The sequence below is a fragment of the Glandiceps talaboti genome, chromosome 21, assembly GCF_964340395.1.
Source record: "Glandiceps talaboti chromosome 21, keGlaTala1.1, whole genome shotgun sequence".
Classification (NCBI taxonomy): domain Eukaryota; kingdom Metazoa; phylum Hemichordata; class Enteropneusta; family Spengelidae; genus Glandiceps; species Glandiceps talaboti.
The window spans coordinates 14,021,770-14,037,252 of NC_135569.1; the positions used below are offsets into that span (position 1 = coordinate 14,021,770).

General features: G+C 34.7%; 1 protein-coding gene across 1 annotated transcript in view; it reads right to left on the bottom strand.

Moving 5' to 3' along the window:
- LOC144451681 (peroxisome biogenesis factor 2-like) overlaps nt 1-15,483 on the bottom strand; it is a 30,911-nt gene that overhangs the window by 8,885 nt on the left and 6,543 nt on the right. The gene's annotated exons all lie outside the window — the stretch shown is intronic.

The window sequence follows — 15,483 nt, forward strand, 5'->3', positions numbered from 1 at the left end:
TATAAGGTGAGAAAGTAATTTGTTCAACAACACCAATAATGACTGACTGAACAGTATATTAAAATGTCCTGCGCTTATTTTCACTCTTAAAGAATTTTGGCGATAAACTTGATAGTTTACGTCGACTTAATCTATCTATATATCCTAAGGGCATTCATTGAACAGTTGCAGTAAACTATCAAGCTTGTAAAGAAACTGAATTAAAGTTTTGTAGCAATGAGAAACGACTTCAATAAAGACTGAACAATGTAATAAACACAACTATTTTCACTTTTGAAAGAATTACAACACCAAAATTAGTTTGTGCTGAGTTGAAATTTCTAACATGTATTCATTGAAATGCTGTACTTGTAAGTTGTAAGGAAAACTAAGTAAAGTTATGTGGTGATATGATAGAACTGGACTATAATAAAAACAGTCAAAGAATGAACAACTCTCATCATCACCTACATATTAACTTATAAATCACCATTGGTCATTCATATACACACACAATACTCTTCCGGTCGTAAAACCTTATTTACATAGTTCATATATGTTAGGGGAACCATGATAACTGCTACTAGGACAGCAACTATTCACCAACAACAAATGAAAGTGCGAGAAAAAAGGGGGCACACTACGAGAGTAAAGAAAAGGAGGGCAATTATACAAGTGGAGCTGCTATATTTTAAAGGGATTTCTACGTCAATGTTTTACGATTTTGTTTAGCAAACAGGTTGGTAGGTTAGAAAAAATTCTCCTGTTTTCTTTATAGGGGGATACAATCATAGCTGAAGAGAATGTAGGACAGTGGAATGACTGCATAAATGACATATTTGTATGAAGTTAGGGAGTTAGGTAATATTAATGTCAATGCATGGCTTCTGTACAATTATAATTGCCTTCTTGTATTGTTTAAACAACTGAATGCATAGGAGGGATTTTCTAACATTTTTATATGTATAATAAATTATGTCATTGGATCGTTTATAAGTTATATCCTAATACCAGGTTTGAGTTCAGTTAATTACAAGTGATGGTTAAGCAAACTTCAGTAAGTAGAATACTGTGAGTTCCTTTTAAATATACAGTAAAAATTATGCCTAAATATGCATGTATACACACAGCTTGTGCCACCTTAAACCTCACATGCTTTCTGAAATACAACACTGGGGGCGCCCTAACAAGCATCCTGTCTCTTAACACTAGACACAATTATCACCACCATAAAGTGTTCCTCTGATCTCCTGTCATGGAATAACAATGTAGTGCTGCAATTCTTTTCTTGTGCGCTATATCTTATAAATGAAAGTCTACATTTGATGAGCTGTGATGAAAATATAGTAAAACACACCAAGTACAACCCATAACACCTAAGTAAAGCATTTTCTGTGTGTACCACAATCATATATAGCATCCATATCAACTACTACCCATAACACCTAAGTAAAGCATTTTCTGTGTACCACAATCGTTTATAGCATTTTCTGTGTGTACCACAATCGTTTATAGCATTTTCTGTGTGTACCACAATCATTTATAGCATTCATATCAAGTGTAAAAGTGTACTGTTCATTTGCTAATTGACCACATTAGAAAGGCCACATAGTATAATTTTATACTTGATATGAAAGCTATAAATGAGTGTAACACACAGAGAAAGTGCATACTTGAGTGTTACCCCTTGTATTAAAAGTATCTGAGAATATATCATGTTTAATTCAAATACAATCAAAACTTTAAATTTACGAAGAAAATTATTTGTAAAAAGCATTGTTGAGGAAAGTGTACAATACAATACAATACAATACAATACAATACAATACAATACAATGCTTATTGTAAATGTTTGTTGTAAGCTGTTTTTGTGTATACCTGTCTTGCATGTTTTGTGTAAGACTGCTTTAATTCCTTTCAAATGAAAAGGCTTTAAAAATAATTGTGTGCTTGGATCTTGCGGAAAACTAAAAGTCCTTAGGTAGGGATATTTTTTCATTAAATTACAGTCTGACTCTCTGAAACGCTCTGGGTTCATAACAATAATGAAAATATTAAAACTCGAAAATAGTTTATTAGGGTCAAACTAATCACCCTGTTACCTATAGTTACATCTTAAATTTGTGAAGTTTTCCGTTGCTTTGTTCGATCTCATTAAATTCTGTATTAAGTGCTACAAAATAGGTTGTGGTTCTCAGGAAAAAATGTGCTAGCGTATAATGTTTGTAGTTACTTTGGTTCAGCTAATATCTCTGTAGCCTGGAGATGCCGGCCTACCTTTCTGGTTCACCTAAACCACCTGCAAAGTTTAATATTCCTAGCGAAGTTGTAATTTCCATGCAGCGATTTAAAATATAGTTAATACCCTGTGGCTTGCATTTAATTTATTATAATTCAAAGTTGATTAAAAAAAAAAGAGTTTTGTTCACCTGAAGGGAACAAACAGTGGCTTGGACAAAAGCATAAAAGTCGGGCTAACAATGGGATTTGTTTTCTCCTTGGAGATGTGTACATGTCGGTAGAATATTTAGACTTGGTTGAGATCAGTAATTGTGGCAGCTATTGTGTGGCGTATCAAGCTTTTATTAACGTCTTGAGGTGAAATACATGAGTTTGAAAGACATTATTATCTTGCTAACGGTATGGTGTCTGGTCAACTATATTGTACATTGTTACTGTAAAATTACTAATCCTTGCTACTTGAGGTATAGAGTTTAGATGCTATCCATTGGTTTTGAATCTGAAGATCTCGCAACGCACGTCTAGACAAATGAATGAATACAGAACAACATTCCCTGCTAACTTTGAAAATACTACCTATAGCTGTATTTCATCCAATTTGAGAAAGTGACATTATCACACGACCATCAACATGTGACTTGCATTCAAACTTGAGAAGGTGATGTTATGATGTCAACATCATTTGCATATTTGATCATGCTTTTCTTGAATAAATTACCCAATTACAAGTACGTGTCTATGTGTTATGGATTACTACTGACATGCATGGTTCACACTTGTGGTCACACTAGATTTTCACTTGTCAGTGATTAGATCTATTTGTCTAGTTGTGAGTAGTGACATCTTCAGATTCAAAACCAAATGATGGTTGAACACTGAATATTCATGAGTACAAAATTGCAAAACGCTTCAGTGTGAAACAGCTGCCATGAATATTCAGCGTTCAACCATTGAATAATTCATTTTTGTTATCTCCCACGATGCAATAGCCCATAGCAAAGATACCAAATGCACAAGATCAACTTGATGTTTCTCTGAAATCACCAATAATTGTTGGTGATGTAAAATCATGAAATGACTCTCCAGAACCGTACAGTTTATGAAAATGTCTCTATTTCCTGGAGTGGTGTACCCGTTTCATATAACTTTTCTGGGTCACCTAAGCATAAGGAATAAAGCTAACTCTGACATGGAACCCTGGTAAAATGACAGGAAACTCAGGTAGATTTTACCTACTTACCACCCTTAACAACAACACGGGTAGCACCCTGGTAAAATGACAGAGGAAACTCAGGTAGATTTTACCTACTTACCACCCTTAACAACAACAACACGGGTAGCACCCTGGTAAAATGACAGGAGACCTCAGGTAGATTTTACCTACTTCCCTCCCTTAACAAAAAACACTGGTAGGGAATCCTGGTAAAATGACTGGAGAACTCAGGTAGATTTTACCTCCTTACTACCCTTAACAAAAACTCTGGTAGGGAACCCTGATAAAATGACTGGAGAACTCAGGTAGATTTTACCTACTTACCACCCTTAACAAAAACACTGGCATGGAACCCTAGGAATCACAAAATTAAATACACTTTAAATTATTATAATGGTTGCTAGATGATTATTATTAGAATTAAGATAAGTCTTGCCTTTGTTACCATGGAAATGGTTCCCGGTATCTACGGTATCTATCAATCTATTTTGAGGAACAAAATGACTATCATTTGAAGTTTAAAACTATTTATGTTAATTTCAAAACTGCACCACTACAACTCTATGTCCATAATTTGTTCTACTTTTCTTGTCCCAGTTTCATCCTATATGGATGACTTCACATTTCAGTCACCTGCATCGATGGTATGTTTTACCCCCCCCCCCCCACCACCCACCTGTCAGCCACACTTAACTAGCTAATCCTAAAACTAGTTGAGTACAGTGCACAGAGTTATCACTAGTAGTAAATTTCAGTATTTGGTGTACAGTTCAGATCAGCATAACTCGTTAATAACAACAGCTCCCTAGCAGCTGACATATATTGTTATACGGTATGCCGACACACACGTAACCCAGCTCCCCGGCAGCCGTTATATGTTCTTGTACGGTATGTCTACATACACGTAACCCATTGACATGACGTCATGTAGTTGACCAGGTGCCTTACATACCCTATTGATATGCAAATGAGCCTATAGGGAGCTTGACCTCTGTGTTAGATTACAATTCATTGTTGACTGTGTGTCAGTCATAATTTAAAGGGACCCTTTGTTGTCTTGGGGAGAACGACGGTGAACCTTACACCACTCAACCAGTGCAGACTGAGAGCATTACACAATTCTACCGATTGGCTAGACAGGTGTACCCAAAGACTTCCGAACAGCAGCAACATGGATGGAAACGTTGTAGAGGATGTGATGGAAGATGACATACGTGATGACGTTGTTTACGACTCACTGGTAAGCTAATTAAAAAGATTGTCATTAAATTCTTAACCCATCACCTAGCAGTATACATTGATGTCTCATTTACGAGTATTTTATACCCAAGCATGTTCACACAACTTTACTGCCAAGCACAAAGTCTCCAACCCATTCATGGAAACTTTCCCAATCACTATTTCTCAACTCCCCAAAGTTTTTTGCTATACCTGTGATTTCACATACTACCCTAACCAAGTGACTTCGAAAATCCTATAAACTTTACTACCCAGAGAAAACACCAGCCATAGCATATATAATATAATAACACAACCTTTTTAGTCCCAAAGAATGTGTGTTTGACCCCTCCACCACCTTAGTTCACCCCTTCACTTTTCTTATCATTCTCTGCTAAAATTCTGTACATATGCCAACAGTTAATTTCCTGTCTGTCCTTTTGTCCTGAAGGACGCACCTCAGTACAGATTATTGATTTTCTTGAGACAATCACAATACAAACTGAGACTGCAGTACTGATAACATTAAATATTTAAAGATTATCAAACATTTGGTTACGTTGATTTTTTTCAACTGCATTATTCCATAGTCTAATGCTACCCTTAATGGAATCTTTCAGATATTTAGGTTTATAGCGACCACATCGCATTGAGACCATGTTAGCATCCAGATTAATCATTCAGGTATCCAGCATCACAGCGTTTCAATTACAATTTCAATTAAATATCGACATCACAGTAATTTTTTTCAAGTAGAAATATCTCTACTGAAGTATCCCAGTGTTTGGCAACCTGTAATATATATACACATACTTAAGTTACTATTTTTTAAGTACATACACTTTATTTGACTTCCAGGGAAATGGTGATCGAGAACCACTCAGTAAACCTTGCATTATGGACGACAGCTATGATGATATTGGCTACGGTACTCTGGTGAGTTGAACAATTTGTTCAAGTTGTTGATGGAGTAGAATTTTTTTTACAGGATAATCGTAAAAAGAAGATAGCCTATATCAACAGGTGGTAGGAGGGTAAATGTTTCAAAGTTTTCTTTCTTTGAGAACTACAAAGGTTTCTAATCCAAGGTCAATATCAAGTCTATAAGAAAACACACGTGTGTCTATTATACTATGTTTTCAACTCTGTTGCTATGAGTCCAAAACACGAAAAAAAGACAAGACTATTTCACCTTTTGATTAATTATCCATATAATTAGTTACAAGAAGTGCTATCTATCAAACTACTAACAGAAATCTGCTTGTTCTGGGACACCTTTTCTCACACACCCAGTAGAAGTGGGAATCTACAAGAATAAAAGAACCATGTGTTGCAATTCCATGAGTATATACTTAAGTTTTTTTTAGCTGGGTCACTCACAGTAGTGGTAGTGTTATTGATCAAAGGTAACACTACTGATGTAATTAATGACCCAGGGTTAACCTTTGACCTCGACCATGCCAACATGCATTCTTTATCTCATACTGAACATTGCAAACCTTTTAAAAACAGACTTACTGCTACACATAAGAATGCTTTTCACACGTAGAAAGAACAGTTAAGCTCGTTTACAAAACATTTCTGTATCACTATGTTGATCACTAAGGCTAACACAACAGCCTGCTATAGTATGATCAATACTTATCCTATCATACAGTGGTAATACTACAGTTCAGGAACATTACAAATTCGGAACACAAAACTGTCACGAGTAGCGATTGTAATAAAATTGTGTTATACTCAATAGAGTGATTATTAACGTATTTGCAACAAAACAATTCTGTATCACTATGTACATATCACAATTGGACCTCCATCAACAACAGTACCTTCAACATGATCAATACTTTTTGTCCATACAACGTAAATCTACGGTTAAGAAATACTTCAGAATACAAAATTGTAACGTGTAGAGATTTTCACAAAGCTGTGTTGTATTAGGAAGAGCTGATGATGATTCCCTTACATGTACATTTCAAGTAAGTTAATGTGGTTCGTTAAACTTATGAAAGTCAAGTTCAAATAATTACATATATAATACTATGGAAAATATATGCTATCTGTAATATTGTTGTTCAAGACCAAATAAAATTTACAAATTCATGATATTAAACTGTTGAGTTATCTTTACTCAAAAACAATTCTACATAATATTCCAAGGTATGAAAATGGTTTGGATTTCCACATACTTCTTTCCCTTCATTTTTTTTTGTGGTAGCCATGGCTAACCCAGAGACTTGGCTATTTGGCTCAACACACTGGTGAATGACACTGCCAGACCACGACATATAACCAAGTCTATGAGTTAGGATATAATTAACTTGTCTAAGTCGTCTTGGTGTTACTATCTCAAGAAGCTGTGTACAGAGCTTCTTGAGATAGTAACAGCAAGACAAGTCTTGGCTGGACAGCTTCTTGAGATTGTAACACCAAAACAAGACTCTGGGTTCAAGAGCTTCTTGAGATAGTAACACCCAGACAAGTCTCTGGGCTTGAGAGTTTCTTGAGAGAGTAACACCAAACCAAGTTTCTTGGACAGCTTCTTGAGATAGTAACACTAAGACAAATCTCTGGGCTGGAGAGTTTCTTGAGAGAGTATCACAAGACAAATATCTGGGCTCAATAACTTCTTGAAATAGTAACATTGAGACAAGTCATTGGGCTGTTATTACATTGCTGGCACAGTAGCACAACTGTGTGTATATAATTCTGTTATATACTGTTTGGATTAAGAAAATACAACAAACTGAAGTCAAGTTTGATTTGGTTGTCATAGTAACTAGATAAAATGATTACTTTGTTGATTTATGTGATGACAAAAGAATACTATTTATTTAACTGCTTGTTATAATATTTACAGTCTATCTCCAAGTTTGTTTTATTTGATACAAAAAACCCCTTTTATTTATTTTTCCAAATCCAATACTGAGTTTGACAGGAGCTTTATTTAAATTGATTTCTCCAAATCTGGTATGGAGTTTGATTTCTCCAAATCTGGTATGGAGTTTGATTTCTCTAAATCTGGTATGGAGTTTGATTTCTCTAAATCTGGTATGGAGTTTGATTTCTCTAAATTCAGTATGGTGTTTGACAAATAATTTATATAATTTACAAATTGATTTCTCCAAATCTGGTATGGAGTTTGACTTCTCTAAATCTAGTATGGTGTTGAAAAGAACTTTATATAATTCATAAATTGATTTCTCTAAATCTGGTACTGTGTTTGATTTCTCTAAATCTGGTACTGTGTTTGATTTCTCTAAATCTAGTACAGTAAACTATGTTTGATTTCTCTAAATCTGATATGGTGTTTGATTTCTTCAAATCTGTTGTGGTTTTTGACAAAAAATTTATTTAATTTGATTTCCCCAAATCTGAAGAAATTTATTTACAGTGATTTCTCCAAATCTGATATGGTGTTTGATTTCTTCAAATCTGTTGTGGTTTTTGACAAAAAATTTATTTAATTTGATTTCCCCAAATCTGAAGAAATTTATTTAGTGATTTCTCCAAATCTGGTATGGTGTTTGATTTCTCCAAATCTGGTATGATGTCTGATTTCTACACATCTGGTATGATGTTTGAGAGAGTAAAAAACTAAAATTATTTTGGACATGATTTTCCAAGCCTCTGTTGAGATCTTTGACCAAGAGAACTGAATACAATTATCTTGACGTTGATGATAAATTGGAAACTTATTAATTCTAGAATGAGCTACAAATAGAAATTAAATTATCTCAAAGTCATGGTGACAACAAATATAGAAAAATGTCTTGGTGATACAAATATTCGCACAATTAGTTTGTGTTACCTGTCATGTATTGAAATGCAATGTACATTACTGATACACTAAATGCTCAACTTAATTAATTAATAAATTAATTAAATAAATAATTAGATTGTAATTTATGAATAATTTTATGAAAAAATTATATTTGGAGGTCAATGTTCCTTGATGGGTAATATGATAAAATATACCAGCACTAAAAAAAAAAAAAAAAAATTACCATGTTCGATGTACTATAATATAATGAAAAACCAAAAAACCAAATTATAAATTTGTCAAAATGATCCAAAAATCCAAAAATGGATTTCTTGTGAGTAACCAAATGATAAGAGATAGGTGACATTAATTTTAGTGTATCACATGAAATTGCTGGGTCAGTGATATGTCACATTGGTTTTAAAGGTTACACTGGTCAACACATAGCAAGGGATAGTTCTACATTAATTTTGATGCATCACAAAAAATTGTTGAGAGTCATCGGCATGTCAAATTGGCTCTAAAGGACATACTGATCTGGTTTCCCATTAGGAATTTACAGATGAAGGTAATGTACACATATATAGGAAAGTTTCTCTTCTTTTATTACACTCACAAACACTTAGAAAAGACACTGGACAGACTTGTGATCTCTGTAAGTTATTGAACTTATTTTCAACTTCCGTGTATATTTGTTGCACCATATTACTATGATATAAATGGAAAACAATATTTTGATGAATAAAATTTTCCATGTATAAATAATTGACTACAACATTTGACTGTACATGTGGGGTACGGGTATTTTCTAAGGCATAAGACAAGATATGAAATGTGTGGTCAAAATCATCATGAAAACATATGGTCTTAGTTGGTAACAGGAGGCCACTTCACAGGTATTGAATATTGGTTTGTATATAAGATAGCAGAGGAAAAAAGCTGGAAATATTTCCTAGCGAGTAAAAATACAGTATTTTACACCTCTGCAACCAGAATCAATAAAACAGAATCAACATTTTCTGGGATGTCACTTAATTGGTGTAGAACTGGAGTATGATAAATAGGTGTTCCCGTCCTCTGAGCATCGGTTTGTTTCATTCCTGTCATTCAAAAGCAGCAAAACCACCCTGGCTCAAGTGTTCCCCTGAAAATTTATGAGACTACAGTTTTTAAGTCATGGAGATATTTAACAGTAACTAAAAAACAGTGGTCTCTGAAGTGACATTTTCCATTACACAAGTATTTTGGAGGTATCAAGTCAGTTTGAACTGTACACAACTTGAGAGTAATATTTATTTTAAATCTCCTTAAGACGCCCTTCTGACATGTTGAAACCAGTATTTCAGTGCTACTTGAACCCTGTCAACAAAATTAGTCAGTTGGCATTCAAGTAGTGCGTATAAAGTGACACCAAAATGCACTGAACCCAAACACTTTCCACCTGTCCTTAGCTTAATTTCATGTTCCTTGCTCCACAAATTCATTTAGCTTCTGATTTGGAACAGACAAGCCCTTGACAGGAAACATCTTATTTTCAGTCCAGCAGTTTGACTTTTTGTCGACAAGTTCAACAAAAAGGTCAAAAGTCAAACGCACCAAGTCAAGCCATGGAGTCACGCTTGGTCATTGTTACCAATTCACAATATTGCATTTCACACCAGAGGGTTGCTCAAATATTGCATTATGCGCCAAGAGGGGTATCTGAATATTGTATTTCATGCCTAGAGGGGTACCTGGATATTGTATTTCATGCCTAGAGGGGTACCAGAATATTGTATTTCACGCCTAGAGGGGTAGCTGAATTGGTGATAGTAGAAGTCAAGTTTACTTCAAGTGCCAAGTAATCAATACATAGTCTGCAAAACCATAGCGTTGGTTCAACGCTTTTGTTTACTATAAACACAACAAGATAGTTCAGAGTACATTTCACTATTTACCTTTTTTGTTGTGTTTACTTGGTTTTGATTTCAATTTAAAATGTTTACTGGGTTGAAATAAGAGAGACATCAAATACACAATTTACAGTAATTTCTCTTTGATTTTTTCTCCTTGTTGATTTTCGTTCTCGTTGAAAAGTAACTTTTTGCCAAAGTTGCAATTTCCTAAATATTGAAAGAAAACAGCAGTATAATCTACAAATACTTGTGCACAGAAAATAATTCCAACAATTTTTTGTACGTTTTCCTTGCAAAATGATGTGTGACACTCTAGGAATCATAAACTTTACCAAATTTTATTTTCTTCTATTATGGTACAGAAAGTTAAACTGTCTAAAAAAAATGAACTTTTAAATATTTTGAATCGATACTCCCTGGTGTGCAATTATTATATGCTTCTTTATTTTCAAAAAATTAATCTTTTCTAGAATAAGTCTCAATCTACATTCCAAATTGTTTTTGTTACTGTCAAAGATTGCCCAGAGACTTGGTTGACGAGTTTGAAAAAATTTTCACATTCAAAATGAAAATGACACAGCCAAGTCAGTATGTTGAGTCTGACAGGTAAATCATTGTGCTATGCCAAAGATAATTTAGTGATATCCGGCACTGATTCTCAAGATCTTTCTTTGGGGTCAGAGATGATATGTTACCACGTTAGCATCTAGACATGCTAAACATTATATGAAATATCTTTTTGGTCCACTTTCTAGTAATCTAGAGCTACCCTGCATCAAATCTCAAGATCTCTCTTTGGGATCAGAAATGATACGATACCACGTTAGCATCTAGATTAGAGTATGCTAAAGATGGTATGAAATACAATTTTTGTACACTTTCAGGTAGTCTAGAGCTATCCTGCATCGAATCTCGCGATCTCTCTTTGGGATCAAAGAAGATGCAATATCTCATTAGCATCTAGACAAACTTTCTGGTAGAAACTTCAATTCAATTCAATTCAATAAATGCTGGTGTCTCTAGCAATTATAGTCGCAAGGTATCAATTCACGTGGCTGTTTAGAGTAAACAAACCGCTAAGGTTTCACATATCTAATTTGAAAGAAAATGTGGGTTATTTGATGTATGTAGACTAAATGTCTATATGTTTAAAATATCACCTATCGTACTTCTAAGTGAAATCTACACTTTAGTAGAACAGTTTAAAGAGTTACGAATTACAAAATACAGTGTTGTACAATAAAGGCTACTGTAACAAAATACACTGTTTTATTTACCTATTACCTTTGTACAGGAAGCCATACTATATTTTTTTTCACCTCGGAAGGCGATAACACAACTATCATATGTATTCTAACCTTTAGTACCACGCCGTGTCTTCATATCAAAACTGTCCATCTACTGAAAGACAAAACTGTCCATCTACTGATAAAACAGCGTGGGTTCTAGGAAATTATATTTACCATTGTTGCAGAAAACCATTTTTTTTTCAAGTACACCTTGGTCACACTTTATGAAAATGACATCACCAGGTTCTTCTGCATTTAATTTGACTAAATATGACTATAGTTTTTCTTGGTTTGGTTTTGGCAAAGGTTGACTATCAATTGTTTACATGAGAATTTAATTGCCAAATTTCAGATGATGCTCCTTAACTTTTTAAGTAGCATCATGATTACACAAATGATTAAATTTTGTTTACGATTACAAAAGAAATAGCAATACTGGTCATTGTGTCAAATAGTGTGTTTTCGTCTACAGCTGACATTTCAAAATTACAATTAGTACCAATGAGGTGCAGGAACTTTCAACATCTTTTCCAAACCATGTCAGGGATCATGGGATGGATGGAGGGTATGTGTGTGTGTGTGGGGTGGGGGGTAACTCAAATTGAAAAGCTATCATGTAACAAACATTTCAATATATTTTTTCCAAACTATATCAGGGATCATGGGATGAAGGGTATGTGTGTATGTGGGGGTGGGGGGGGGGGGGGAGGGGTAACTTGCATTGAAAAGCTATCATGTAGAAACATTTCAATATCTTTTCCAAATGAGATCAGGGATCATAGGATGGACAGTGTGTGTGTGGGTGGGTGGGTGGGTGAGGGGAGGCGGGATAACTCACACGGAAAAGCTGTCAATGTCATGTATAAACATTTCAATATCTTTTCCAGACCAGATCAAGGATCATGAGATGAAAGGAATGTGGTATGTGCATATATGTGTCTGTCTGTGTGTGTGGGGGGAGGGGGGGAGGAAGGAGAGGTAACTTGCATTGAAAAGCTATCATGCATATATATACCACCTGGCACAAGAGTCTATTTTTTTGCATGTTTTGAGTCTGGGGTGTGCTCTCTGCATTTGTTTAGTCTGAAAAGGTGTTCCAGAAAAGAGTTTGATACCAAAAACTTGCTTGCAGTTGAATTGTAAATGCAACAATAGTAAAAGTGTCCATCATTCATGTGCTATGGAAAAGTGGTCGGTAATTTGCTATTGTCTGTGTCTGTAAAGGGGTAGGGATTTTCTCTTGCTAGCCATACAACAACCCTATAATTTTCCACAGTGATCACATCCATGAATTCAAGGGTGTTGAAGAATGGACTGTGGAAGTAAAATTTATAATAGGACACACAGAGAGGAACACATAACCTGTAGTACCCCTGACACAAAATGTCAGCCAAAATTTGGGATTTGTTTCCAGAAAAGTTTTTGACTGAATTTTTTCATTTGAAAATATGGACCCACAGTCCATGAATGAGCATTCATTCTTGCACATAACTTGTAGTTGATAATATAAATTGATTTTGTGTTATGGAATCTAATTCTATCCAAACCCTACCCCTTTATAGGGCTTCACAGTATAGTCTGCTCTAAGTTTTAGTCCAACCTAAAAGTACTGTGTGAAGCGTTAGGTCAGTCTAAGTCAGACTTTGTATAGTCCGGATCAAAAAGTCTGACTCAGCCCAGATCAAAATATAGTCCGAACCAGATTTGTCAATGCGAAGGCATTTTTAAACTCCCAAATTTGTCGACAAATGAAAATGCAATTCAACAATATAGTAGCCAAGAGATATGGCTATCTCATTATACTGGTGTGGTGACTGACATTGTCAATCCAGATTGCCAAGTCTCTAGGCTAACAATATACGCATTTAGCAAAGACTGGTAATGGAAGTGACTGGTGTAGTCTATAGTATGCACTTGGGATAACACTTTTCAGAATTCCACATAATGAAGTCACTGTCCTATATCAAAAATGAAAATGGAATTTACAAAAAAAAACAAAAAACGACAATAAATGTATTGATGTGATTTGTGCTGTATGTCTTATCAGAGTCATAAACATATTAAGAATATAATGTGTGTACAGTAGCCTTGAGACCAACACAGCTCTCTTGTGGTGACAATTATGTGACCAGGTATTATACACACAATCAAAAAGGTGTTAAAAATATGGCTCTGTAGAATAAATAATGTGACATGCACACCTGTATGCTATATAGTTATGTATTGTTCTTTTTGGTTTGAAAGATCAGATTGATTGATGACGAGGTCAAAAAAATAATAAATTTAAGATGTAGATCGTGCGATTATCCTGTCTGTCGTCTTGTGGGGTTATCATTTAAAAGTGAGTAAACTCTGTGAGTATCTAAGTGGCACAGACACTCCCTAAAGAATCCAATATACGTATAAAAGATCCATTTAAAAGTTTCTCGTATTTGCTGTCTGTTACCATGGCGTTCTTATATTACAATAAAACATGGCTCTTCAGGTGTTCACAGATCACGAGCCAAAGTCAGATTGTTTGTACTCCTGCCATATATACATCACATTACGTCAAGGATTCAAATTTAATTCAAACAAAATTCTCATCAAGTATTTGCATATTTGTTATTTTCTGAAGTAACACCATGAATCAAAAGGTACAGAAGTCTCTGGAAGTAGATTAGGCTTGGTACTGAAATAATAGTCATGTGTCCTTTGAACACGCACTGCAGGATTTGTTTGGCAAAAAAAGAAGAAGTTTCTGGTCAGGGCAGGTTGTCTAAAATGGTGCGACAATACAATTTTTTTTTTTTTAAATTCTCAACAAACCTGTTGTCACTCAGTCTATAGATACTATTTATGGCAGTTAGTGTTCTTATAATTTAGAACTGTAGAGTTGAGCTTTTGTGGTGACTATTCTTTGACTATCTTCTCTTATATTTTTACGTATGTATGTTGAAACCTCAATTTTTTCTTTCTTAAAATTTATGAATAATTTTAGATAACCAGGGTCAAATAATGCCAAATCTGTCTCAACTTTAGTATCTGAAATATTGCAATTCCATCTGTTGGAAAATCATAAAATCAAATCGTTTTTATTTTATTTGAGATTTGCCAATCCTTGGTAATAATCATTATAGCCCTCTTATCATTGATTCACAGTACACACTAGAATCAATAATCATTATACAGTAAAGCTGCCAGATAAAACAGAAGGACAAAAGACTGCGTCTCAAATTGATCAATATTTACAGGCGTCAGAGATTAGACCCATTACGGCTGTAAAACTGTTGTACTTTCTCCTTTGTCTGTTCCTTCCCTGCTATGCTGTCTCTAATCGATACAGTATTACAATGTAGTCGCTATTCTTTAACAGGATAATGCTGTCAAAGAGAGCTGGTAATTGTAACTGTCGCTGTCGTTGTTTGGGTATGGGATTTAAGATTCACACATACCAGCCTGGAAGCCATACTGTGTTCTATTCTACGGTTCCTGTAGTATCAGGGCTCCACATTAATAGTAGTCCTCAGTCCACAGACAACCAATTCTTGTCCTGGGGCTATCATAATTTGCAGCTGGTAGCCCAATCAGGCTACTATTGATTTTGCAATAGTTTTCCCAGATTCAAGTTTTACAAACATGAAAGTATTAATAACAGTACACACATATTTCCATTAGGCCTATTAAAAAAAATTGTTTGGTTCCAGTTACCGACCCCATCTAGATTTTCACTGCCAATCCTAAACTTTTTTTTTATGTATTTAAGAAAAAAATAATAAAATTGTGAAAATTGTGAAGTCTTGCAAGAAATAGTGGATGCGAAAACTGACTAAGTGACTTCAACTTTAAAAAGACAATATAAAACTGTTCTTCCAATCTGTAATGGCTGTACATCTGATGAGAAGC